Source organism: Lissotriton vulgaris, chromosome 5 (assembly GCF_964263255.1).
Source record: "Lissotriton vulgaris chromosome 5, aLisVul1.2, whole genome shotgun sequence".
NCBI classification, from domain to species: domain Eukaryota; kingdom Metazoa; phylum Chordata; class Amphibia; order Caudata; family Salamandridae; genus Lissotriton; species Lissotriton vulgaris.
The window spans coordinates 417,931,639-417,958,934 of record NC_141693.1 but is presented as its reverse complement, the minus strand read 5'-3'; the positions used below and the strand labels follow the sequence as shown (position 1 = coordinate 417,958,934).

The 27,296-nt window shown below is 45.9% G+C and overlaps 1 protein-coding gene across 1 annotated transcript in view; it reads left to right on the top strand.

Annotated features, from left to right (window-relative positions):
- The window catches only part of FRMPD2 (FERM and PDZ domain containing 2), a 603,077-nt gene that overhangs the window by 343,375 nt on the left and 232,406 nt on the right, over positions 1–27,296 (top strand). The gene's annotated exons all lie outside the window — the stretch shown is intronic.

The window sequence follows — 27,296 nt, the reverse complement described above, 5'->3', positions numbered from 1 at the left end:
AAATTCAAGACAGCCCACAGAAAGACTAGGCCCCATGCACCACTCACTACCCCTGGTCAAGGCCCCAACAACAGGTCAAAAATCGAAAAACACAAAATTTTACAAAAAAAAAAAATCGAAAAACACAGAAAAATCAGCACAATCCCAATTCATCTATGGCCTCCATGATGTTTAAATTCAAGACAACCCACAGAAATACTAGGCCCATGCAAGACTCACTACCCCTGGCATAAATAAAGGTTGAAAAGTAGGGAAAATGGTTGGAGGCCTAACAACAAAGCCTGCATTCAAAATGGCCACTTGCCTGCCAGCACATGGCAAGTGCCTGTAGCTGCACTCAAAATGGCCACCAGCCACATGGCATGTCCCTCCCCATGAACACCCCCAAAAATCGAAAAACACTGCAAAATCAGCACAATCCCATTCCATCCATGATGTTTAAATTCAAGACAGCCCACAGAAAGACTAGGCCCCATGCACCACTCACTACCCCTGGTCAAGGCCCCAACAACAGGTCAAAAATCGAAAAACACAAAATTTTACAAAAAAAAAAAATCGAAAAACACAGAAAAATCAGCACAATCCCAATTCATCTATGGCCTCCATGATGTTTAAATTCAAGACAACCCACAGAAAGAATCAGTCCACCCACCACTGAGTACCCCTGGGAAAAGGCCCCAAAACAGCCCAAAAATCGAAAATCCCAAAATTTTAGTTGCAGCAACTGTAATGCCCCAAACAAACTTACTTGTAAAATTTCTAATCCAACAGTGATCCAAAGAAAGTCAAAAAGGCCTCAAATCCAAAGATCCAGCAGCATCCACAAAAGGTAATCCTTCCAGGTCCACATCCGAATGAAAAGTGACCAGGAGATGGACAAAGCACTGGGAGGAGCCTGCTGAACAGGAACAGGAAGTTGAAGACTATGGGGCACTTCCTTCCTCCCACCCCCCTGCCCCCCTCCCCAAAATGGACTCCTCGCTAAAAAAGTGCAGGCAAATGTCAAACTAAGGAGTTATTCACATAAAAATCATCATTTCTAGAAGGTTTATGCTGCTTGCTGGTGGATTTCTTGTGCAGAATTGCAAATTTATATTTTCGCGCGCCGCATCTCAAATCTCGCAATTTGCGAAGTACCGCGAGACGTGATCTCGCCGTACTCGCGTTGACAAACTCTCGCTGGCAAGCCGCGATGACGTAATCGCGCTCGCCAATTCCCGCGGGATCACACAGCAAGATCCAAAATGGCGCAGCACTCGCAAACTATCGAAAAAAACAACTCGGCAAACGATGATAAACGCCGCGCGCCGCAAAAATTGTATCACCAACGCCGCGCGCCGCCAAAAAAATCCGCTGCGTGCGAATTTGCGGATTTTGCGGGAAATCCGCAAATCTCGCGGATTGCGGATTTCCCGAAAATCCGCAAAATCCGCGAGCGGAACGGATTTTCCGCCCACGCTTAACACTGACCCTGACTTGTACTCTGCCAAGCCCTCTCCCCCTGACAGTACTACTTCTTACCACAAGGTTCTACATAGCCCAGCTGCTTTCCATAAAGCTGAGATGTACATTCAGCCTGAGGAAGATGAATTCCTGCTATAAACCCTCTCCACCACAGAGAGGTCCCTCCAATATTTACCCATTTTGAAGAGCATGCTCAAGCCTGCAGGGGACATTTTCAAAGAGCCCATGAAAGCCAGAGGCATCACGCCCCAGTTGATGAAAAATGTTTAAGGCTTCTCTATCAAGACCCCCCCACATTAAAGGGCAGTTACCTCCAGCTTCCCTGATGGTCCACTGGGCCAGGAAGGGAGTAAATTCCTAGGGCACTGTTGATGCACCCCCTCCAGACTGGGAGAGCAAGAAAATAGATGCTGCTGTCAAACGTGTTGCAGTGCAATTAGCAACACAGTGGCGTATCAACAACTCTATGGGTCTACTCTCTTGGTATGAACATGCCAACTGAGACCAGATGGAGGATCTTATCCAACATCTCACAGAGCCATACCATAAGCTGGGACAGGAATTGGGAAGGTTATCTCCAATACCATCATATGGTGTGCTCTGTTTGCTGAAAACACGGCTGCTTGCTGCATTAATTCTAGTCTCCTCCACTGCCATGCATGGCTAGTGTTTCTGGTTCTAAACCAGAAGTACAACAACACCTTCTTGATGTACCCTTTGATGGCAGGCATCTTTCCGGCCCTCAGGTTGACAAGATGCTAAACAAAAGCCAGGAAGGACACAGATACAGCTAAGACAATGCTCACAGTACCGCAGTACTGCCAAGACAGTTGTCAGGCCAGAGACTTCAAAACACCTACACCAGACAACAGCAGCAGACCCCATAACAGATTTACTACAGGGGGGAGTGCAAAGGGGACAGTGGCAGGGGCCAAGCCATGGGGCAGCTCCTACAGTGCCACTGCCCCAAAACAGTGGCATTCTCTGCCTTCCCGCAGACCATACACCACTTGTCGGGGGCAGGTTTCAGAGGTTTCTGCCTCATTGGGAGGCAATTTCCTCTGACTGATGGGTTCTAGACATCATACAGGAGTCTCCTACAGGGAATCCTGGAGCTGCCATTAAGGTTTTGCCTGCCATGGGGGTAGCACTAAAGACATAACCAAAATATGATGTGAGATGCCCCCTCCACCCCCCCCCCCGGCACCGCATTGACTTTCGCAGAAGCCCCTACTAAATTTGTGAACCGCATGCATCTATCTACCCTGCTGTTTACGTAGCGGGTCCCTGCACTGTCACCCTGTAGCTCCCCCCCAGCACCCTTTGCCTTGGATCAAAGAAGCTTCCTGCAGCTGGGTTGTTCTCAGTTGCCGCTGGGACAAAACTGTGGCAATGGGCAGGACAGTGAGCAAGCAGGCTAAACCGCCCTTCGAACCCCGAAAGTCTGCATGTGACCCAGCCGTAGATATAGCAACAAATATGGCAGATGACCCAAATATGCGGTGCCTGTTACTCACCATGCAACAAAGCCTCTCGTCTATTGATGCTAAGATGGACTCCATGAGTATGAAAATTGACTTCATCACACAACGCCTAGAGAAACATGACAGGCGTATCAGTGAGACTGAGCTTAGACTCTCAAACCTGGAGGATGAGTCCTATAAGGGGGTAGCAAATTTACTGCTAGTGGGTGCATGGAAGACTACATGGAGCACATGCCGGTGGACCTATTTTAGGCTTCGTCCCTTTCCAAACAACTGGTAGAGGAGAGAGCACATCACACACTGACTGCTTGACCTCCTCCATTCTCCACTCTCAGACCGATTACTGCTCACCTCCTTAGTTATCAGGCCCGTGATACTGTCCTGCTTCTGGTAAGAGAGAGGCAGCGCATAGTCCATGACGGTAACTCCATCTCCATATACCCTGACTTCACAACCGAGGTACAGGAGGCCCGTAAGAAATTCAATCCCGTGAAGCGCAAGCTGCAGCAAGCCAACATCTCCTATGCCATACTATATCCAGCTAAGGTCCAAATTTCCTTACAAGAAAAGCAGCATACCTTCAATACTCCTCAGCAGGCCCAGGACTTTTTGAAGAGAGTGACTCGCCGCATGCAGTTCCAGATCCACATCCCCGCTTTCAGAAATTGGATAGGCCATGGACCTTCTCCTTAGATCATGACTTTGCTTCCTTACCCATCATCATGTGCCTGCAACCAGAGGGAGGTCATTTGCTTGGAAGGAACAATGATTCGAAACATCCTCCCCTCCCCTCTTACTCCCCTCTTCATGATGGATAGTTTTCCCAGCTGATGACTCTTAACAAAGTAGCGCACCTACCAGTCTGGCTAAGTCCCTCAAGGCCTTAGTGGGGTCTGAACCGACTCTTGCCTCCATCCTCTTTCCAGGTACCCTTGTTAATTCGAGGGGAACTGCCAGAAGCTACTTCTCTGTTCTTCACTTTTCAATACTGCAATCTATACCGACAAATCTCTCTTTCAGATCCCCCCTCTTCCTCTCCTTATTTCTCAAACTCTCACTGCCCTTTTCCTTTTTCATTAGTCTTTCCTGCTTGCCAACACCGTCAGCACCTACTAAATGGGGTGCCTCACTGTTTGCTAATTGTTGTTGTGGAGGGTATATATTCGCCTTTGGGATTGAGCTGGTGGTGTGGTTGGGGGGGAGGGTGGGGAGTAGTGTAACTAGTTATTGTAGTGCACCACACTGCTGTCCACAGTCACGCAAATGTACATCACCACAATTGCAATGGATCCAATTACCGGTTGTAAATGTACACACTTAGTTGGGATCACTGATTAAACTGATACACAGGCACACCCAGGACCTCTGATGGCCCCATTCACGGCCTACTGATGTGGAATGTGCGCAGCCTGCACGATCCCCCCAAACGTAGACACATACTTGGGTACCTTGATAGACATAACATCCAAACAGAAATGATGCATGAGGTGCACCTTAACCCCACAGCACCGACTGCCTTTGCTGTGAAATGGGCCACCCATAGATGCTTCGCCTCATACTCTACGGTATGCAACGTTTACAACGAAGTTTTTACAACGCACTACCATTACAACGCAGGCATTACCACGCATACCATTACAACGCATTGCGCTGGGGTGCGCTCTAGGATAGGGAATAAGTTTAATTTTCTATCCAACACCTTCCCTAGTGTCCACGGGGACTGGAGTTGGAATAGAAAATTATGCTTACCATTATCCAGCACCTCTAAGCGCTATGCGTTGTAACGGTATTCGTTGTAAATACCGCGTTGTAAAGGTATGCGTGGTAAAAGTATGCGTGGTAACGTCATACATCCTACTCTACTTATGCTAGGTGGACTGCCATTCTAATTAAAAATTAGGTCCAGTTCCTCCCATCTGGCTCTTTCAAGGACCTGCAAGGTCGATTCTGCGTAATGTGGGGACGTATTGTTGTACACTCCGTCACGTTGGTAAACTGCTACGGTCCCAATGTAGATGACTCTACCTATTTTGATAAGCTCTGGGAACTCATACTAGACATTGGCTCTACACACTTAATTTGGGGAAGGGGTGATTTTAATGTTGCACTAGATCCCAGTGTGGACCAGTCAGGTAGCACTCCAGTCCCACACACCAAGGCAGGGAAGCACTTAGGGTCTGATTATGATGTTGTACAGACAGGAGCACATCCAACATTGTTTGGGAACTTGAACCGAATGACCTCCTGTCGTCGGTTCCACCCCAGCAAGTAGGATTCACCCGAACCCTGTTCATCACAATCCGATTCTTAATAGTGGGAGCATGCATTCCGAATGGAATGCATGCTCTCATTGTTAAGAACTGCATCTCTGCTCCTCTGCACCTCTGCTCCTATCAATGGGAGCATGCATTCCGAACGGAATGCATGCCCTCATTGTTAAGAGCAGAGGTGCAGTTCATCCCTGCACACCGAGGCAGGCACCTCAAGGTGCCTGACACTGGGTCCATTGATTAACAGTGGGGCACCATAGGTGCCCCCTAGGCCGCCATCTAGAGGCCTTGCACCCATTGGGGTCCCCAGGGATTCCCACAGCCTTTCTGTGTCAGAAAGGTTGACAAAGAAAGGCTGTGGGAATCTTCTTTTGTAATCCCTTGGCCGGAAAGAGCCGCCGGAGGGATTGATGGAGGATTTACGAATGGCAGCCGGGCTCTCTGAGCCCATCGGAGGCCATTTGGAAATTCGGTTTTGAATCCTTTCCGACCGACCCCATCAAAATGGGTCACTCGGAAAGGAATCCGAATGAGACATTTCGGTGCAGTCGGAACACCTCAGACCGACGGTCAGACCCATTTCCAACCGCATCGAAATCGGCCCCAAAGTATCATGACTGACCACCAGCTCCTGGAGAACTCTCCACCCTGCACGAAAAATGGGTACTTTCCATTCCAGTTTAAATTCTAGCTGTTCCCGTGGTGATTAGTGGTTACCCTTGCGTGAGATAGGCACTTGCAGGCACATGCATCAAGCGATTTGGGAATCGCAAACGGTGCGAATCGCAAAATTCGGCCGTTTGCGATTCCCAAATCACTATTTGGGATGCATCAACTTAAAAGTGAATAAATCGCTATTTTAGCGATTTTTTTCAAGTGCGATTACTTTTAAGGAATCGCAAATTTGCGATTCCTCAAAAGCAATGCATGAACCTAAAAAAAATTGCGAATTCGCAATTAGAGAGAAAAAATTACCATGAGGTTGGACCTCATGGTAATTTTGCGAAATGTTAGAAAAATGCTATTTTTTGCATTTATTTAACTTTCATGTTGTGCACACACATGCCCTTAGGGCATGTGTGTACACAACATATGTGCATTGTTTGATTTCAGGGATGCAACAGGGTGTCCTTTGGACACCCCTGCACCCTTGAAATCGCAATCTCAATTTGCGATTAGCTAATTGCGATTCGCAAATTGAGATTGTCTTACCATTCATTCCTATGGGCCTCTAGGCCCATAGGAATGAATGGGAAGGGATTCCTTAATTGCGATTCGCAAAATGCTAATCGCAATTAAGTAATTCTAAGAAATCGCAATTTATTTAGCGATTTCTTGATGCATAGGCATTTGCAATTCCTTAATTGCGATTCCTTAAAAATCGCAATTAAGGAATCGCAAATGCCGAGTTTGATGCATGTACCTGTTGGTTAGTTAGAGCAGAGCACCTCGCAAGCACATACACTGACAACTCCCCGGTGTTGTTACAGCTGTGCCTACCGGCAAATTATTCACCCTATCAGTCGTGGAGGCTTCAGGCCACTACCTTACTAGACCAATGCTTCCGAGAAGAGATTGAGCAGGTAATACAAGATTTTTTTCCCAGGTACTTAGACTCAGTCACGACTTTGGCTTGCGTTTGGGAGACCTTTAAGGAGACCATACGCAGAATGTGCATTGCAAAAGTAGAGGGAATACTGCGTGCTATTAGGGGATCGCACTGGGAGCTTGAAACAGACATTAAAGCAACTGAGGCCCCTGATAGGCAGGCGTAGGCCCAGCTTTGGGAACTAATAACGGAATACCGGGTTACGGTGGCGCACGGAAGCCTCTTTAGATCCAAATATTACCAAGCCCATTCGTATGGGGAGGTAGAACGGCCAAGGAAAGTGCTGGCTGAGGCGGTACACGTTCCCAGATTCTCCAATTACATCCTAGCAATGGAGGATACGAATGGCTCATTACAAAGACACACTGTGGGCATCCTCCTCACTTCCTCTACCTTCTACTCCACCCTCTACTCCAGGCGTAGGGCTCGACAGATAGGTGTGTCCTCCTACTTTGAGGACGTAGCTTTAGTGGGGCATTTAGCGAGTTTCAGATTTTGAGAAAGATGAAGTCCGAGCTGCCATAATTCAATTGAGCTCTGGCAGGGCTCTGGGACTGGATGGCCTGCTGGCTCATTTTTGTAAATGTTATGCGGGAACGTTAGTTCCCATCCTGAAAAAAGTTTATGAGGAAGCAAAAAACTCCGAAATCCTCCCAGTCTCCATGCGAGAGGCGATGATCATTGCCCTTCTCAAGCTGGGGTAGAACGCTGCTGGATGCAAGGCCTATAAGTTTCTATCCTTCATTAACTGCAACGCAAAAGTACTAGCTAAAGTGCTGGGCACCTGGCTGAGCTTGTTATTGGAGGGATTGATCCTACCGGACCAAGCAGGGTTTATAACGGGGCGAGCCACCTCCCATAATTTATGCACTTTATTGGCACTGATACAGGATGTAGATCCTGAATTGGCGGCGGTGGTGGTCTTCCTAGACCCCACTAAGGCCATTGATTTGCTAGAATGGGAATTCATGTTTCCGGTGTTGCGGAGAATGGGATTCCCTCCTCTCCATCTCATTCCTATCCTGGGTAGCCTCTCTCTATAGTGCCCACACCGCCAGCGCTCCCTCTACCTTGCGCCCCATACCACATCCATACCAAGGAGAATCATGAGACAAAATTGTGGGAAAACGGTGGTGCAGGTTTATTTTGCATAACAAGTAGCACATAAGGTGGGTCATCTTACAGGCGATCCAATGCGGCAGCCCCTCGCTGACCCGCATGCCTAATTAGCCATCTTGCACGGTAAGTCGATGCTTTTGACGGTGCAATACGTTAGTACTTTTACTACGGTTTACTCCCGCCCCCCCCTGTCAGGGCGGAGCGATGAGGCACACCCCCGGTCGGTTCAGGCCCCCCGACCGCCCGAAGGACTAACGGGGCGCCGACGCTGTTTCCTGGGCCCCCTCGGCTCCAGGTTGTTGGCTCGGGCACCCCTACTGTGCCAGGCAGAGATATTGACTGTATCCTTCTGCCGCAGAGGTACCCTTACTGTCCATCTGCTTCCAGATCGCCCTGTGACTCCGCCTGCAACACAAAACAGACCATTAATTTGTTCACAATTCGCCTGCCGCTCTGCTGCTGGGTCAGGGCCAGGGTGGGAACAGTGCAGAGCAGCCCGGGAAACGCGGCAGAAAAAGACAGAGCAAGCTTGCTCTCCCCATTATAAATCCCGTGAGTCCGCCCCCAGCTTGCACAATCTCGCCACCGATTGGCCGTTCCAAAAGGGGGCGGCTCCCGGGCCGGCATGCTGGTAGTGTCCGCGCGCGGCATGTGGCACTAAGACGCTGTCTCGCGTTATCTCCCTTTCGTGTCGCGCGGCCAGCGGCATAGTGCCCACACCGCCAGCGCTCCCTCTACCTTGCGCCCCATACCACATCCATACCAAGGAGAATCATGAGACAAAATTGTGGGAAAACGGTGGTGCAGGTTTATTTTGCATAACAAGTAGCAGATAAGGTGGGTCATCTTACAGGCGATCCAATGCGGCAGCCCCTCGCTGACCCGCATGCCTAATTAGCCATCTTGCACGGTAAGTCGATGCTCTTGACGGTGCAATACGTTAGTACTTTTACTACGGTTTACTCCCGCCCCCCCTGTCAGGGCGGAGCGATGAGGCACACCCCCGGTCGGTTCAGGCCCCCCGACCGCCCGAAGGACTAACGGGGCGCCGACGCTGTTTCCTGGGCCCCCTCGGCTCCAGGTTGTTGGCTCGGGCACCCCTACTGTGCCAGGCAGAGATATTGACTGTATCCTTCTGCCGGAGAGGTACCCTTACTGTCCATCTGCTTCCAGATCGCCCTGTACTCCGCCACAGCTCTGGAGGAGGCCCCCGTCGATGACAGAGCCCCCCCACCACTTAGCTACTTTTTGCTGCTCTTTAGTGCCCTCAAGATCACTGGCACCCCGCTGCTGCCAGGGCTTCCTGTAAGTCTAGGAGAAAGACATCCATACCACGCCCAGACACGTGAACCCTGTCGCTTTCATAATAACCCACAGTCCTTTCCTGTATCATCGCATGCCTGATGAACCCCAGGCCCCTCTTCCCCATGAATTTTTACTTTCCGTTGCTGTTTCGTGCACCTTATCAACAAAGTCTAGCCAATCGAGGTTTCTTGCTATAGTTCCCATGCTCTCAATCACACCGGCCACACACCTCTGAATATTTCTTAAACGGGTCTTAAGACGCGCCCTTGGTTACCTGAGCCATGTGTATCAATAATCATGACAGTGATTATCGATTATTACTGATTATTAATTATTGTGGTGCTCCCCTTGTACCCGTGTTTGTTACACTTAAGTGCATGCCACCCACTTCTCTCTGAACCCACCGTATGCTATCTGTCACGTGTTGGGTTACCTTCGCACTTGCACAAGCGTCATGGCTAGATTATCTCTTGGAGAATTTCGTCGTTTCGTCTGTAAGCGAAACATTTGGAATCAATACACCTTTGCTGGCGCTGGCTTAGTCTACGGGGCACGCCACCTGAACACTCATTTGTTCAGCAATGATCCTATCCCCGATGCAAGGGTGTTTGCGCCAGTCCGCATACTGCCAGTTGCAGGTTGCTATGCGTGACAGCTGCTCAGCAAGGGATCATAAGTACCTGATCATTGTGACTTGTGCCCTAGCGACTACACTGGTTGTAGGCTTGCATATGCGCACACCATTCGCACACATACATAATGTTTATTCAAACTGGAAACAAGCTAACTCCCCGCATTCCAAAGATAGCATGCCTCTTGTTTAACTTACTGGAGTAATTGCCGTGACCTATACATCGCTGTCGAAGTTTGGGACTAGGTATGTGTGGCATAGCCATATATCCAGTCTTTTTACGTGTGACATAAATGTCTTGTGTCTAGCATTCAGCCGCTTGTTAGAACCAAGGACTGAATAGAGATCGGCTGTTCCGCCCTTTTAGTAAGCTGATGACATCTCTACTGGTAAATTGAACCAATTATAACGTAGGAACTTTAAAATGATTATTAACATACAACGATACTGGAGCTTCTTTTGAGAATACCTGCGTGTCCGTCGCAAGGCAGAGCTGTCACAATGCAGGATACGTGCGTCGCCAAGACGTCTATAATATACGGACTTGCCGCTCGCACCATTGCACGACTTGACCGTACCCATCCCTCCAGTCACCGTTTCGCGCTCGCCGTTGGAGCCCCCGGACTACGAGTCCCAGACCCCACCCATGTAAGCAACGAGAAGTTGCAGGATCTTAGAAGTGCTTTAGAGCGCCGGAATGATCGCATGTTCACCCTAACTGGACGCACACAACACCATAATAATCAGTCCCCAAAATGTAATATATTGCAGAATTAAAGACACTTTCAGGCCGATGACAGTGATACATTGCTTGCCGAGTTTATTTCAGAAGAGGTTAGAACAGGGCAATTGTCTGCCGAGGGCTGTGTGGAGCAGGCGCACACCCACCTATGCACGCAAATGGAGGAATATTGCATTGCTATTCACGAACCGCTAATATGCATTATCTTTTATTATCTGCCCCCTGGTAAAAATGGAGGAATATTGCATTGCTATTCACGAACCGCTAATATGCATTATATTTTAAAACTGCCCCTGGTAAGCTTGCCGCTGATGGACCTGTACGCGCACCATACAAACACTGCTAATTCCGTGAGGCCTCTTTCACAGGGTGCAGACTAAATGGGACCCCAAAACACCTCAGGGGTAGATTGCTACCACATGGTATTAGGTTGGATTTAGCACCCGATTATTATGCCAGCTGAATCACAAGCAAGTGCTCTACGTTTCAAGATTTGCAATGTGGTGCAAACAACATTTGCGCAAAATGTTAACTCCTGCTGTCTTTGCTGATACAATCGACCTATATGGCCTCTTTCGTCGCTGCTATATTGCAACATGTCTTATTGCTCCATGCGTGCACTCGATAAGTAAATGGTAGAACTGAAGTCTATCTTTGAATGCACCTTCCACTGTGACTTTGGAACGACTGTGAGCGGGGGAAGGGCGGTAATTAAACAATGTACTGCACTGTTATTTGTGTGCCTACAGCTCCAACTAAATTACCCATGGACATTTTACTGCAAGTCCACTAACCCAATTGTAACGCTCTAAGGTTAGGCTCGTAATTATGCGGCGTTCGCAGCTGATGAGCCTCGCTGGCAGGTTATTGGGGATGCGTCCGTGATTATAGGACCATTAGTGGGTGTGATCTCCATCAGTATCAATAGCTTCTAATGCGGGTGTGTGCATAGTATCTGTCTGGAGCTGTTATGTTTTGGGAGGCATGCACCATCGGTTTACCTAATGATAGCTTCTAAGCACAGCTTCAAGAAGGAGACCTTTGTTTCACACCAGGGTTGCCTGGGAAAAGAGACTGCCCCACGTGTGTGTAAAAGGATTAGATCAGCGGTATGGCTGATTTTAAAGATAAACGTCAGCACCTTTCTTCAGTTTGAAAGACCCCACTATCAGATGGCCAACCAGGGCAAATCCACTATTACCTGAGATACTCAGAAGCTCGCGCATTCAGAGAGGACCGGGTTAGCCATATCCCAAGAGCTGTGGAACATATTACAGAAACCGCCGTAATTATGTATCGCGCCTTTCAAAGCTACATTCACTGGAGGGAGAGAATGGGTGCGAGCCTATCAAATAGTGTTATACCCCCTTTTAATGCGAGAGGAACTTTTTGCTTATTTGTACTATGGTGCTGTATTTTATTAGGAGAAATGGTTCTGATGTGTAGTTTGAGTAATGTGTTATCCCACTATAGAGAGTAAGACGTTCTGTATTGAGAGTAATCTGTCTGCGATGCTTTACTTCCTACAGAAAAGTGACTTTGCAGGAAAACTGGCTGCTGACTCAAGGTCGTTATTACCTAAGTGTAAATCACTAGTACCGGGTATGAAAAACACCCGTTGCGAGTAGGAGTGTGAGAAGTTCGCGTAAAGTGCTTTCAAGTAATTACGCACAAAATATTTAAAATTCCGCAAAATTTGAGTGAAATGCGCCCTCGCTTCAATTTTTGGCATGATTATGCATTTAAATAAAACACCGCAAAACAATAGCTCGGTTATCTTCCGTTGCTCGGTTACGTTGCGCTGCAAATGTTTGCCCCAATCAATTCAAACGCCCGGCTCCCCAACGCCGCCGCCAGTCCCCAAAACCGGAAGTCGGTCACAGCTTGTATAGATACCTAGCGCGTGCCCTTTATCTAGAAATCGGAAAGAGAACTCGCAGGCGCCGATCTCCAGAAGGAGAGATGAAATACAGTTGTATTGAAATGTTTCAATATCTTTAGGTCACCTCAAAATTATACTGAAAGCTCCTAAAGGGACCACAATGTCGCTTTATGCAAAACAATGGATTTAACTTCTTAAGAGAAATTGGAACATTGGTAGCGACACGTTTCCTGCCTCGCGTCACTGTTTCTGCAGATTCACTGTGGCGCAGAGTTAAATGTTCATGCAGTAATCCAGAGCAAAGTTTAAGCTATTGCCATTATAAATTACAATAACTTTTATTTAAGTATTTTTTTTTTTTTTTAAAGCCATTGTTATTTGTAATATTAATACATCTAACTCATGTAAATACAACACATATGGCATTAAAAATGCTATAGGTGTCACGTTTGCGAAAGTTAAAAGTATCGGCATTGTAAATGACAAAGCTATTAATTTCGCTATTTTCAGAACCAACACATACATACAATATTTGTCATTTACAATACCCATAGCCCAAACCTTCCGAATGCGAGACCTACTGCATTACAAATGCTTATTTCTCTGGAGCCTGTCTACTACAATAGACTGGGAGCAAAACTCAATAAAGTAAACTGTGACCCAGATTTTACAGCTTCCTGGCGGAGATTCGTGCAGTTGTGTGGTCCAGAAGAGGGGGCATGATTCTCCTGATTCAAATCAGGGATTCATGGGAAGAGAGGGAGTGAAACATCCCTTTATGGTTTCTCTCCAATGATACGCAAGCAGGTGATGTCGAAAGAAAGGTACATCTGGAAGATGAAGGAGTGGACTTGTTGAAGTTTTCCTCATCCCCACACTGTGGCCATTTAATCATTTTATGACCGAAATTAGCTGCTTTCTTGTGTCCCTTGACTTTAGGATTTCCTGTTCCTCTGTTTCCTGACATGATGTTGATACTCTGGGACTTTCCATACTTGTTATTTACATTACTCTGTGCTGCCTGCGTATTGCTCCGTGCTGCTTGTAACCCTGAAGGCCGCCCCGTGCTGCCTGTAGGACTATTGTGGAGTTGGATTCTCTGCATTTGGGACCACATCAAAGCAGTCACTTTTTCCATTTTCTAAAAGTTGTTAATTTAACATGTGAGCAGCAGCTGGAGCAATTCTGGGCTGTGTATAGCATTGCGAGTGGGATCAAGGGTGCACCCATCGAGGGGAAAAAGCCATGTTTAAATTGCTTTAATAAAATTAAGGTTGTTAGCAGTACTTTATTATGAGTGTCAGTGACCATAGCTCTGCTTAGAAACCTGCAGTAGGCACTATTAAATGTAGGTGCATCTAATGACACGGTTCGGTAGTTTTCAATCCACCTCCAAACTCTTTAATCCACAACCAGACACTCACTGCCCCTTTCTCACACTATGATCAGTCCCTGCTTTCTCCCTATGGCACAGGTTTTCAGTCTTTCTTTTCCATCTCCTTTCTACTTTATGCGTTTTCCCTCTTACTCTCAGGGAAGGTCTCAAGAAAAAAAAAAAAATATATGAGTGCCAGCCCCCAAACGAGTGCCGGTGGATGCCACCGGCTCAAATTAAGCACTGGTGGTTAGGCTCTTTATAGCAAAATGTCATGAGTGTTCCATAGTCTGGCAACCTAAACAGAGGAGGCTCGGCCACTGAGTCTCACTCTGTGGAATTAGACACACTTCCTGTCTCAGTGTAAAGGTGGTTCTTGGTTTTGAATAACGTAGGGCGGATTTCAGAAAAGATTCGGTGAAGTAATGAAACTTAATGCAGTTGCCACCATCGGTCAATGCATGGTGCATCAACTCCAAAACTGGCATGGGAAAGGTTTTGAATACGCTAATAACTCCTGACCAGCACGCCCGTAGAACACTGGGAGACTTGGCTCACGGATGTCCCCTTACATAATGCACTGTTAGTTACCTCAGACAATGTAGGCTCACGAAAGTCAATGATGCCTCCCAATGTGACGTATGCTTAGAACTTGCTCACCTGTAATGTTCACATTAACAGTTTAGTTCCTATGTGAAACGCTCTGACCCCATCGGGTCAAGTCTACGCTATGACAATACGCATAAACAAATGAACAAACTGTGCCTGCCAACCCAACACCGCCCGACTGCATGTAAAATCGGATGTTGCCGCTAACCCTGCCAATAGTCTACTCACAGGAGAAGGAGATAGATCTGCGCTAGAAATCACACCGAAGTAAGGGAACTCACCCCGCCTCCGCTCCTCCAGTCGGGGGGGGGGGGGGGGGGTGCTCAGGAAAACGGAACCCTAGCTCCCCCGGTCAGGGGCAGGAGCTGCAACTACATTCGGGTGGGCCGTCCCGGTAGTTAAAACATAAATCACCCTATATAGCCAGTAGCAACTTCTCGAGATGCCAGCAATAACAGTACGGGCAGAGTAATCAGCTGTTGTATGGTGATTAGTTAAATAAAAAAGGCTAAAACGAAATTAATAGCGCTCCTTGGGACACAAAGCCCAATCTGTAAAAACCCGCTGCTACAAAGACACCCCGAGTTTAATGTGGGCATTCTTTAAAATTGGGCACCCGTGATAAAACTCTCGTGGCGTGAGTGGTTAACTCACTGAGCTAGCTTACTGCAGAAAACAACATAATGAGAGAGGAATGCATAACAGCCAAACCACATTAAGTAATGTTTCGCTGAACAGACACAAGCTTGTAAAATGTTAGCAACAAAAAATAACTGGGCTGAAAATACGAAAATTACAATCTGGCGGCAGCAGAGTCTGGGACGGTTTCTCCGGTTTCAGATCAGCCCAGCTATCGGCGCAGAGGAAACACGTCTGCCTCATTCTTTTTGGATGATGGTGACGGAACATTATATTTTAGTTTGAATTTAGCAATACGATTTCATCCCACTCTGGTCTGCATACCGTTGGAGGTGAATCACGAAACCTTGTGAGCCTGTGAAAGTCTCGGGGGAAATCCCAACCACCCCTCTTAGGCATCGCAAATACAGCAATGACCGGACTGCTCCTTCCCCACGAGGGTTAGAAGGGGGGTGGGGGCCTTAACAGTCGACTCCCCTCCCTTACAGCTCCCTCAGGCGATGGCTCTCCCCATTATAAATCCCGTGAGTCCGCCCCCAGCTTGCACAATCTCGCCACCGATTGGCCGTTCCAAAAGGGGGCGGCTCCCGGGCCGGCATGCTGGTAGTGTCCGCGCGGCATGTGGCACTAAGACGCTGTCTCGCGTTATCTCCCCTTCGTGTCGCGCGGCCAGCGGCATAGTCAGCTGCGAGCCAGTAGTGGCCGGCATGACTCCTGCTGGGGGCGGGGGGGGTGGGCATGGGGTCACACGGGGAGTGGCGGGCGCGCAGGGAGGGGGTCATTAATAAAAAAATACTTAAACCTACCTTTCTGCCGGCCCGGGTCCCCAGTCTTCACTGCTCCTGTTCTCCGGCCTCAGCAACAGGATGCGGGCAGCCACCCTCCCCTCCCCTAAGCCAATCCAAATGCTCCAGTGGAGCATTGTGATTGGTTGGGTCGCCGCCCAGCCAGGGACTGTAGCGGATGGCATGTTCTCCATGTAGGCTGCAATGCAGCCTGCATGGCGAAGTGCAGAGTGCGCATGACTGGTTTGGGCGGCCTGTAGCTACACCACCCGCCCGCCCGCAATATGCAAAGAAACATAAAATGGTGATTACCAAAAGTTATTACCATTTTATGTTTTGGCTTTCTTGCACTGCGAGAAAGCAGTGGGGTGATGCTCTTCCTCCATAGTGGAGGAGCCGCCCTGACGCATGCCACAGTACAGATCACTGGCAGTTGTTCCAAATTATTCCCCATCTCGCGAGGCACCAGGCAGGGGTGACCTCTGTCACCCCTCCTGTTTGCACTTGCAAATTGAGCCACTGGTGGCTGAGCTCAGACAACATCACAGAGAGTATGTGCTGAAAATTCCTTTGCTGATTATATAACCCTGTACATACGGGACCCATAAACCAGCCTGAATCCCATTCTCTGGGAGTTTATCCACTTCACAGAGGTGTCTGGATTAAATATAAACTGGGGCAACTCAGAGGTAAAATACTTGGGAGTGCCCACAGTGGTGATTTCCAGGGACAGGGAAGAAATGCTGCGGGTGAACTAGGGTATTGCCATCACTTTGTTCACTTCTTCGACATCTCGCTGGATCTCATTGCCCTTATAATTGGCAGGCGGATCTCTTGAAATGTTAATACTGCTGAAACTGTTATGTCTACTCCTCAATAAACCATACCACCCAGGACGCTCCTTTTTCTGTACACTACAGACTCAGCTAATCAGGCTGACCTGGGGAGGCAAAAAGCCCATAGTACACTGGACCACAATCGCTCAGCCCTTTTTGAGAAGAGGCTTTGTAGCTCCACATATGGAGTTATTTTATCTATGCTCTCAAGCCCACTATGCAACTTATTGGTTCAGACCACCGCTCTTCATGCATCACCTAACCATTGAGCAAGGGCCTTCCTCCCATGACTTCAATTTTAGGGGCACAGGTCCCAAGCAAGGGCACCACTTATTCCACTGTAGAATGAACTAACCTCGCATGGTGGGGACTAGCCAGAAGACTGAACAAACCTTTATTGTACTCCCCATTAGCGCCCCTTCTTTATCAATCGTCAGGCCTCCTGCTGCAGCATGTTACGTAAGAAAGGAATAGGCACCAGGGCAGATCTCTATCATGAGGGACTATTTAAAGATCGGGGAGCACTGATGAGTGGGGGCGTGGGCGATCACGCCTTTAGAGTTTTTTTATACATCAGGATCAGGCATGATGTCAGAGCGGCCACTTTCACCTTCCCCCAGGAACTCCCCACACTAGGTGCATTACACGGCTTACTACAAGTGGTGGGGGGAATATTGTTTACAACAAAACTTTTACCACTCACTACCATTACAACGCAGGAATTGCAACGACTTTCGCTGGAGGGCGCTGTTGGATAGGGAATAGTTTAATTTTCTATCCAACACCTTCCCTACTATCCACGGGGACTGGAGTTGGAATAGAAAATTAAACTATTCCACTATCCAGCGCCCCCCAACGCAAGTCATTGTAGCGATTTGCGTTGTTTTACCTGCGTAGTAAAGGCATGCGTGGTAAAAGCATGCGTTGAAACGTCATACAACCAGTGGCTGGACCATCGCATGCAGTTTCAGGCTTTATTGTGCCACCCTGGCAGAATATCCTGAAATGCAGACCAGCTCACGGACAGGCTGGGATCTGGAGCTGGACACACCACTCACCGAGGCAACGACTCATTGCTGCAAACAAACTGGCATGATAACTGCCAGCAGCCGTCTGCGCATTATACACTTTAAATGTCTACATCATGTTTATTACACACCGACAAGACTCTATAGATATAAATTGTGACCTGATGACCACTGCGACAGATGCGGGCAGGAGAAGGTGGGCTTCTTGCACCTAGCGTGGCACTGTGGGGCGATACAGGTATTGGACGGAGGTGGTTATTACTCTGTCCCGAATGGTAGGCACCCCCATTCACCTCATCCCGGTCATGACGCTTTTTGTTGCACAGAGGAACTGCAAGTCACACATAGGAAATTCATCTCATTGGGTCTGCTCCTGGTAAAGTGGAGGGTGGCATGCAGGTGGAGCTGAGGGCGGACTCCAAAATTCAAGGAGTGGCTTAGTTATCTGACATATTGCATGGATCAACTAACCACATGCGCAAAACTCTTGCCATTGAATTCCCGTCCACGGGACATTTGGGACCCTCTGCTGACATATTTGAGGGAGTGCTCAGACTGACTCACTCCTGACTGATTATGGGGTTTCTAGGTTACTGAAACCACTTTGGGTAGCCATAGCGACACAATTGCGGCAGGAGTAATCTGAACATCTGTAGCATGTGGAGACGTATCTAACTAACTGTCCAAACCTACACTCCCCACTCCCTCCTCCCTGAGGAGCACACTTTAGAGGCGGTAAGCATACTGCATACTGCAGAAGCCAGAACTAAGGGGGAATCGCATGAGCTCACTGTACAAACATCTATGGGATGCTATTTTGAATCATGGTTTTTGCGTTAGTTAACAATGTTTATTATATGTGTACATATGTAATATTCAGCAAAATGTGAATGCTCTACTGTACTTTGTTGTAAAAATCCAATAAAGAAACTATTTATTTTTAAAGAACTCACTGAACCACCACCCAGCAACTCCCACTCACACACACGTTGTCCACAGAACACCAGCGTCTGCCACAAGAGGAGATGCACATACTACTTCCCAACTAGGCCATACAGCTAGTGCCACCACTATATTGTGGCAAAGGGGTGTACTACTTGCACTTTCTCATTCCAAACAAAGACAGCTCCCTCAGGCCTATACTCGACGTCCGACCCCTCAACAAGTACATTCAATCGGAACATTTCGACATGGCTAAACTTCAGTATGTCATCCCAATGTTGCGGATATGCGATTTCATGACTGCCCTTGACTTGGAGGATACCTGCTCCCATCCACTCTGTCCATCGAAGATTCCTGTGGTTTGATCAGGACAGTAATGCATTTGGTAGGCATTATGGTGTCCTGCATTGCAATAGTTCCTTATTTGAGGTTACACATACCTTACTTACAGCAGTGCATAGTAGCACAGTGGTCTCAGGTGAAGGGTCTATGTGGGGATCTAGTGTTGGTTTAGGACTGTACACATCGCTGTCTGCAGTGGAGGAATGCCAACAACCTGTTGCAGTATTGACCATCACAATGGGTGCCTCGCTCACCAGATGGAGAGCGCATCTCTAAGATCACACAAACCAGGGTTTCTGGACACATGCGCTGCAGGGCCTCCACATCAATCACCTGGAATTGCTGGCTGTTCAGTTTGCTCTTTGAGCATTCCTTCCACTCATTCGCAACAAGATTGTTCTAGTCTGCACAAACAATGCCACAGCTTTGTTTTACCTACAAATGCAAGGGGGCATGAACTCACCCCAGCTATATGTTCTATCCAGGTGCATCTGGAAGTTGGTGATACATCACAAGGTGCAGTTGGTCATATAGTATCTTGAATAAAATTGGCAAACCGGCTCAGCAGATACCTCAAGTCCACCAGTGGGAACTCCAACACCAGGCGATGGGAGTTTTCTTACATAGACCTGTTCACCACTACTGAAAATGCAAAATGCTCTAACTTCGTCACCAGTAATTCAGAAGCTGAGGCATACATCACTTACCCTCATCCTAGTAGCCCCAACCAGGGCACACCATCTCTGATACTCCACTGTGCTTGAACTCTCCCTTCAGAAGAAGCTTCCCCACAGACCGGACTTTCTCATGCAGAATTACTTAACCTTCTGAAACTCCAACCCCCAGCAGCTCAGTCTTGCAATATGGCTCCTGAGGTCTTAGATTTTGGTTACCTTAACCTATCACAATGTATGTCCATTCTTTATGAAGCACACAGGCCTATAGCCAGAGGCTGCAATGCAGCAAAATGGAAGCACTTTGTGCACCATTGCCTTCTAAAACAAATCAATCCTCTCAAACCATTGTTACAAGACATTGTCTATTACCTCCTTCACCTTCAGAAATCAGGCCTTCTTACACCTCCATCCATTACATTTGGCTGCTTACCTACAGGATAGGTAGCACACACCGCTTTTTCAGCAGACCAGTTATTAAGCCCTTAATGGAAGGCCTCAGGTGGGTTATCCTGCCTCGGACGCTTCCTGTGGCTATCACTTTTCTCAGGTGAATCAGTGAGGTACAGGCTCTCATCTTAGAGGAGCCTTTCTTCCATGTTCATCCTGATAGGCAGGCCCTTAGAACAAACCGCCATATTCTTCCTAATGTGGTTTCCAGTTTCCATCAAACAATTGAGTTGCCAGTTTTCTTTCCACATCCAGAGCCTGTAGCGGAACAAATACAATAAAACAAAACCTTTTCGTGAAAAACACAACTCTTTGTGTCCTACTCCAAACCACATAAAGGGTGTGCTTTTAGCAAAGCAGGTATTGCTAGTTGGCCTGCCAAGTGTATCCAAACTTACTATGCTAAAGCTAACTGTCCCTCCCAAACCCCATTCCATGCACAAGAAAGGGGCTTCTATGGCTTTTTATGGTATATACCAATAGTTGACATCTTTGAAGCAGCTACTTGGCCCACTCTTCATACTAAACATTACTGTGTTTATGTCCCAGTTAGGCAATAAGCCAGAGTTGGCCAAGAAGTGTTACGCAAACTGTTCCAATTTTCAGCAATATCCTCAGGCTGAACCATCACTTTTGGGGAGGACTGCTTTACAGTCTATGCACAGAATGTGTGGATGTATGACGTTACAATGCATACTTTTACAACGCATACCATTACAACGCATTGTTTACAATGCAACATCCATTACAACGCATTCCATTACAACGCATGCCATTACAACGAATTTTAAAAAACTACCTTTACAACGCATTCCATTACAAAGCATACTAACTTTACAACGCATACCATTACAACGCATACCATCACATTGCATATATGGTAAGTATTGGATAGTGTAGGGGTAAAAATAACTATTCTAACTCCAGGGGGTGCAACAGTAGGGTAAGTGTTGGATAGTGTAGGGGTAAAAATGACTATTCTAACTCCAGGGGGTGCAACAGTAGGGTAAGTGTTGGATAGTGTAGGGGTAAAAATGACTATTCTAACTCCAGGGGGTGCAACAGTAGGGTAAGTGTTGGATAGTGTAGGGGTAATAATTACTATTCTAACTCCAGGGGGTGCAACAGTAGGGTAAGTGTTGGATAGTGTAGGGGTAAAAATGACTATTCTAACTCCAGGGGGTGCAACAGTAGGATATGTGTTGGATAGTGTAGGGGTAAACATTACTATTCTAACTCCATGGGGGGCAACAGTAGGGTAAGTGTTGGATAGTGTAGGGGTAAAAATTACTATTCTAACTCCAGGGGGTGCAACAGTAGGGTAAGTGTTGGATAGTGTAAGGTACTTAGCGTTGTAATGGTATGCGTTGTAATGGTATGCGTTGTAATTACTGCGTTGTAATGACATGCGTTGTAGTGGTATGCGTTGTAGTGTCATGCGTTGTAATGGCTGCGTTATAATGGCATGCGTTGTAATGGATGTTGCATTGTAAAAGTTTCGTTGTAATGGTAGTGCGTTGTAAAAGTTGCGTTGTAAAGGTTGTTTCCCAGAATGGGTATCTATAGCTGCACATGCCATGGACTGAAAATATTACTTGGCCAGTAAGCATCTGTTTGTGGCATTTGCTGATGTAGATTCACATGCTCAACCCCAGCCCCCCAAATTTGTTTCAGATACTCTCACCTTAATTCTTTACTTGGCATGGTCATCTCTACTGTATCTCTATGCTCCATTTACATCTTCGCCCACTGGGCGGGAAAACAATTTGACTACAGAGCCGCTCTTTGCCTACAGTAGGTGGAGTGGCCACACCTTGTGACTTGAAAAGTCGTCTTCAATCAAAAACAAGTTGCACATGTCCGAGCCCAAAACTAGATGGCAGGAGTATGCACAGCACGTGAATCTACAGCTCTAAATGGCAGGAACAGATGATTACAGGGTAAGTTACAATTTCCTTACTTCTTCTTGCATACAAAAATGGAATATACTCTGGCTTGATGGCAGATAGTACATCTCTTTATTCCCCCAGCCCCCAGCGTAATTTGGCAGCAAAATCATAATATAATTTTTCCTGTGTGAAAATGTGTTACTTTTTTTTTTTACTGATGACACAAGACATTCCTTCTTGGCTGAAAATTCTCTATAGAAGGAATAGCTCCAGATACTGAAATGGAGACACAGGGGGCAAGGATAAGAAAAAGAGGATCAGTCCTGTTCAGAAGGTTGAGCATAGTCAGGGACAAAAATATGGGACCAGGTTCTAGTTTGTCTGCGGAGAACAAATCCTATGGAAATGGAAATGGCGTTGAATTGAATAATGTGGATAACCGCTGGGAGAATAGGGTTTTTGGGCTTAACGAAACAAGCAGATGTAGGGGCGAAGCAGAACACCCAAAATATATGATAGTCACTCCTCAAGATTCCCTTACATGGAAGTGGGTGAAGGAGGTCTCCCTCTCCCAGTTGGAGAAATTTAGGCGTGGTACCTCTACCACTGCAACCTCATAAGAGGGACTCCCAGAGATAAACAAGAGGTGCATTAAAGTTTCTTTCTCTAACCCTTTGGTAGGATGGAAGGAGTTTTGGACTTGCTTTCATGGTGTGTCACCGTAACACAAGGATAACACATCTCAAGACAGTAGTTCAGAATGTATGGTGGAAATTACAGTAACAAAAATGGAGCATTTATTAACTAGATTTCTCAGGGGTTTAGGAAAAGCAGTATAAAGAAAATGGAAAGAAATAGGTTATTCTAGTGAAAGACAAAGGGAGCACACATTAATATTGGGTCCCGTGGAACCCAATAAAAGTTGGCCTAATATTTTAAAAAGTTGAAAATATAACTAGGGGGCTTTTTGGTCGACCCTAGGTAATAGGTGATCCTAATCAAAAGACCACACTGTCAAAGAAGCGTTATCAAGGTGAAAAAGTATTAAAAAGCTCTAAGTGGGAGACAATCTCTCTGTTTAGCTTATGTGTGATGTTAGGTGTTTGAATTAGCTGGACAGTTTTCCACAATGGGCTCACACGTTATGGGTTTTCTGAGCTTCTGTTCCATCAGTGAGCCGATTCAGCAGTCTAAGACTGAACAAGGTTCCTTAGCCTCCGATACAACTGGTGGGTGGTAGTGATTTGTCAGAGTTGAGAAAGACCTGGCCTGAAGATAGTGAAGGTTAGGCTGCCAGCAATGCATTTTCATTTGCATCAGTAATTTCACTTCACACCTGTCTTCCTATGGAAGACAGATTTATTTAAGCAGTCAAGTTTTCTTACCTAATGGTGCTGGATACCACTGATAGAAACCCACAGCTAGGGATTTGCAGACCACAATTCTCAGGTTTACATCTCTCGCTCATCTTGTCCACAGCCCAGCTCAAACATGACTGTTCACAGGCAGTCGGACTCACAAGAATTTTGATTGCAGACTCTGGATTCCCTATTCCCAAACTCCCAAGACAGGCAGACCTCAAAAACATTTTTGTAGATCCTGGAAGGAGACTCTTTACATAGACGAGTCAAGAGACAGATGGATTGGTGTTAGTAAGTTATCAATACTGATTAGAGCATACTTGCTGCCACTGCTCCAGTGGCTTCTGTTTGGAGTCTCCATCCTCTTGACAACTGCTGAGAAACTGCGTGCCTTGCCCAAGCAGACAACTCCAATATTAATTGCATCACCAGATTTCTATCAGCCATACTCGCCCTTCCAAGCACCCGTTCAGCCATGTAGGAAAAGGGAACGCAAAGACACAACAATTTTCCATACCAGAGTTGCAGTGCACATCAGCTGGCATCTAATTTAGCTAATCCTTGATAAGTTGAGGAATAAGCTCCATTCATAGGCATTATTCCTGTGTTGTATAATTTAGACTTGAACTTTCATGCGATCTTCCATATTCTTGTCTAGAGATGTTTGAGAACAAGCTAGGTCCTCTCATCTTCTCCCAGGGGCATTACCATGGGGAATCCTTTCTGCAACTATAACCTGCATAATGGTGCAAGAGGGAATCTTCTCTATAGAACAATCAACTTATCATTCATGGGACCATTTTCTGTCAGATGTTTGTTTGCTTCCAGTTTATCTGTGCATTCTGCACATTCTGGGATTTGCAGTCCCTCAAATACCATTATGAAATAAATGAACTAGATAACCTACTTATGCCTTAGCAGAAACAAATTAACTCTGCAGGAGAGGACCAATTATTTTATTGATTACCGGATATTACAGTAAACTTCGATTTTCAAGATTTGATAGAGTTACTTGGCATAAGGTGCGAGAACTCGCAATATACTTATAATGTGCAGTAGGAGATACATCATCCCTTACTATGTTAAGTGTTGTTAGGTAGCTTTCATGACTAAAGAGGCATGTATGCCTACCTACAACAACTGATCACTACACACTCAGGGACCAATTTGCTACTAAACTCTGTATCTCTTGTATGATTCTAATATTTAATACCCACTATTTTTTGGTGTATAGTTGTCTATCAATTGGCAAATTAGGTAAATGAAAATGGACCTAGTTAGTTAACATATCAAATTTATTTAATTAACTGTTTTTATACATGACATTAATGATTTCATTGCAATGATTTTTGTTAATCAAGCAATAAAGAATTATAATTAAAAAATATAAATAATACTCACTGTGCTCAGTGGCCAATATTCTGTAGCTCACATTGTCAGTAAAGAATGCAGGCCTATATTTAAGAATCAGTTCCAATTGTATGCATCATATTTTGAATATTTTGTCCCACATCTCTTTGTACCATGCCACTCAGTACACCAGAACATCAGTTTCAGTTGCATTTATTGTCTTTTGAATACTTTTTTCCTCAACTTTATGTACTATACACTTAAATCTGGGAAGCATTCTGTTACCCTACTCAAGATCATAAAAATAATATTTAAAAAATGTAAAAACAACACAAGTGCAAATACAATAAATGAAATAATGTGATTCTCTCTAGCTATTTAATTCTTCTTGGGCTCTTCTACATATCTATCAGATAACAATATCTGCATTATATTAGATTGATTCACCTCAACAAATATTTCTGTGTTTGTAAACAGATATGTGTGAGAAAGACCATGCTTCTTGCACTGTCGATTTGTCATTCACTGTTGCTTTATCGCTCACCATTGCTGCTTAATTCCCTGCACCCCTTTCTTAAAAAGATATCCCTGTCATTTATTATCTAGTTGGGCTCATTCCTATTCTTTAATACCAGGCTGCCTTGTAAGTAATATGTGGATTACTACAGAAGAAAACAGTGCTCTGTGAGCTCACAGTTAGAGAAACCTGAAATGTTCTTAATGTCTAATTTAGGTCTACTTTTTTTTACTAAATATTTTTACTTGTACTGGGGCATAGATGGGGTCCAGTAGGTGTCCAGTGATGTGTGTGGGGCTTTTCACTCACTGGGTGAGTTCAAGGTTGGACAGATCCTTGAGGAGGTTGGTTGTGTTGGAATCAGTGTGGTCCTCCAGGCAGTAGTTGAGGATGCCCACAGTGGTGTAGCTGAAGTTGGTGCATGGTCCTGCAGGGTGGTAGAGGAGGGTGCCCCTCAGAATGTTGTTGGAGGTGGCGAAGAGTTTGAAGGCCAAGTGTTCCGTGTTGCTAGTGGTGCTTTCCAAGGTGCTAGAGCATTGGATGGATTCTTTGAAGATGATAGTGATACTGCCTCTGGGGATTTTTGTCCTGTCTGTATTGCAATGTTGTTGAGGGAGCAGTTAGGGGATTGCTGCGACTGTCTTTTTCTCTATCTCTGTGTCTCTCTATGTCTATCTGTCTCTCTCTCTCTCTTTCTTATTTTCCCCTTACTGACCACTGTGCTTTAATCATATCTCAGCAACACTTACAACAATGAATAGAGGTTTGGGTTCATGTTACACTTCCAACCCAATGAACCTTGCCACTCTGTTTTAGAACTATTCATATATAACGAGCTTTCCTTCATGTTGCAGGATCTTGACAACCTGTAAAGTTTCCATTGGTAAGAAAATGAAGGAGAATTGTAGCTGTGGAAGTGAGATGAGCCTGAGGGCTCTACTCAGTGTTGTTGATGCTGGCTGTGCGGATTTGGCGTTTTGGACTCAAAGAACTCAAGCTGTTTGCAGTATTTTTGAACAAACAATGGTTGCTTTTTAGGGCAAAGTTGTTGGTCTGTTCCTGCAAGATATTGAAGATTTCCTTAGTCTGACAGGGTGTATTTGTTTTGCAAAGTAAGCCTCATCTCACGATATATTATATGTGTTTCTAGCAGAGGACTGTATCCTCCTTGGTCTGCTAATTATGCCATAGATTTTCCACATTATGTTAGGCACTTTTCTGTTCAGCAGGTTCTTCATTGAACATCATGCTGTTGGATTCCATGCCACCTTGAGTACTTTGAGTTATATGAATTTGATGGGAGCTTGAATGCTGTGTGTGTGTGAGTGTGTGTGTGTGTCTCATTTCGAGGACCGGCCCCCAAAGTGCTTTGGTACGCTGTATAGCCTACCCCAGTACCAAGGCCTCCATGGAGTGAAATACACACTCCATTAAGGTCAATAATCAATTCTTGTATGTAGACAGATTAATTGAATTTGAAGATGTTGAGAAAATTATCCAACACATGGGAACATCTGAATAAAATGGAGCAAATTCTTGATAATTTTCACTTTCTGCAAATGTTTCTTTTTCCTCATAATTGTATTGCAAAGATAATCTAAACCCAATTTTCATTGGGTTGATGGCAGTCTTTCTGGTGTTTATTTACCACACCTAGGTCACACATAATATTTTACAGAATTGTCTACAGATATTGTCACAGGCAGTGAAATGGAGGTATTTGAGTTTAAATGGCAATGTTTGAGCTATTACTGATCTCTTTGCCATTGGACACCTAATCTCATGCTCTGATCAGACACCATAGTATTTCTGCTGTTCACCAGGTTCTTAGATTTGTGATTGTAATTTTAAATGATTTTATCCAGCGCTTACTAACCCTGATGAGGTGTAGCATCCATTTGTGTCGAGTAGTATGCTACTCCAGAACCCAAGGTTAGAATTGCTTTCTACAGCACTAAATGTGGAACTCCTAAGAGAGCCTATTTTTACACTT